We start from the raw sequence: 2,276 nt of genomic DNA, 5'->3' as shown, positions 1-2,276 counted from the left end.
GCTCGCCGCTCGCAACTGCTGCAATCCGCCGGCGCCAGCTTGGAGAAGAAAGGCGGTGGGAAGCCGCACCCTGTGCCCCCTGCTGGACCGGAGGAGGAATTGAACCGCCGCCCCCCCCCCTCGCCCTCCAAGGGTCGAATCTGGGGTTCCTCGCGCTGGAAAGGCCCCGCGCTTCAGGCCAACCACCTCTGTTTTTTTACCCACGACTGCTTAATAAGCAGCAAGCGGCAGCCCTAAGAAAAGGGACTTGGCCAAGGTCACACTGCAAGTGCGTGAGAAAGAATCCAGATGCCCTGGTTCCCAGCGTACTCGACCACCCTGTCCCAATTCAGTGAGTATTTATATTGAGCCCCTGCAGTGTGTGCCCAGCACTGTGCAATGAGCTGCAGGGGAAATCGGCCAAGTAAGAAAAAAAGATAGTCCCTGCTTCTCCCTTGATCTTCTAACCCTGAGAATTCTACATAACAGCCACCAAGCTATTCAGAGTGGCTGGACACGTAGTGCTCTTTTGTGCTCTGTGCTCTAGCTCCCATTATGCATTCTGCTTGGAATGCCCTGCCAGTTCTCCCCTGCTAATCCTTAAAGCCCCAGCTCTAATGTTACCTCCTCTGTGAAGCCTTCCCTGACTCCCAAATGAGTCTTACATATTCCTGCCATTGCTTCAGTAGAAAGAATATTATGGCGCTTAACTTGTTCAACTTAAGTCAGCTTACTAGGTGTCACATACCATTCTATCCTCCTGTCTCTTTCTCTTTGCTTTCCAGACAAGTGGTTGCAGATCTTGGAATTGTAAATTTTTTTTTAATATTTGGAGGAAAATACAAGATTTCCAATTTCTTATTTTGCCAAATGAAGACCATTTTTTAAAAACTGCTACTACTTTATAAAAGGAATCACATTTTCATATAAAATAACAAGGGCATAGTCTCTTAATAAAAAAACTAAATATATTTAGCTTTATGGAAAAACTCATTACATTGAACTTTGAGGGAAACCTAAAACTAAACTAGGTGCAAAAAAGAAGAAAGGTGAAAAAACTCAGGAGGAGGGAAGGAGAAAGGAGGCTGGAGAAATGGGGAGGCATCACACACAAGCCCCAAACAGTCTTAATCTCTGTGCCGTGTTCTACAATTTAACGTATAATGAAAACAACTCAACCACTTCTTTAAAATGTATATATGGTCTTGCTTCAGTTATTTGGTTACCTGACTGTTGAGTGTGCCTGTCTTCTTTCATTTAATTTAAAAATCATCCATGTGAAGGTGTAGATGGTTTGACTTTTGGTCCCCAATGCACCATTCCCAGGGAGCCTGAATGGGCAGTGGCTTAGTCCCCTTTAACAATAGTCAAGTGCTGCATAATAATGTAGGCACTCAGAGTCTGTGAGTTTTTTACAAGTATGTTTTACTTTTACATTTAATTTTAAGCGTATCCTGGAGTATCTGGGTGACAATGGTAACTAACAGTTGCCACATAATTAGGACATGTTTTTCACAAGCTGGCAACAATACTACTTTGTCATGAGCTAGTAAGGAAATAAATTAGGTGTACCTCCTACTTCATAACTTACTATACAGATGAAGATTGGTAGTTTTGAAAAAGGAAATTGATGGGGTAGCAGGGTCCTAAAAAGACTCACATACAGGCATGTTGAAAGCCAAGAACACATGCTGGTTAGTCAGTAGTTTGTTTAGGTTTCTAAGAGCAGTTTTCTCTCAACAAACATCATGTACCATTAAATTAACATTTTAAAATTTGTGCACAAATTGTAAATTTACTTTGATGTTAAATTTGTATAAGAGCTTTATGAACAGCAGTGTTTCTATTTAGTTTTATGTTTGTTTACATTTAAGAAATATTATGAAAAGAATTTCCGTAAATGCTTGAGTCTAAGAGAATGTTTTTTCCTTGAAGAGGTCCGTCCGATATACTTCTCAGTTGAGAAACATTAATTAGATATTGAGAGCAATAAACAGGGTATGTGCACTGTGTGTATAACGTTTACTTAAATATAAGGTAATAATGTACTAATACATCTTACCAAGCTCTTATCCACTAGGAGTTGATGACTGTTGTGCATCCTTCCTCCTTGCCCCACTTTAATTTGTTTGGTTTTTCCTTGGGTGTACCTAGTTTGAATGCATTTACCCAACTCATCCCTCCCTTTCATTCTCCACCAAGATCTTTCCTAATTTCTATTTCTCTGAAAACATGGATATAGTAGTTCCCTACCTTCTCTGAGGGTCTGGGGCTGGAAAGAAACCCTGGGGTGACCT

This window comes from Martes martes (genome assembly GCF_963455335.1).
Source record: "Martes martes genome assembly, chromosome: X".
Taxonomy (NCBI): Eukaryota; Metazoa; Chordata; class Mammalia; order Carnivora; family Mustelidae; genus Martes; species Martes martes.
This window is presented reverse-complemented; position numbering follows the sequence as displayed.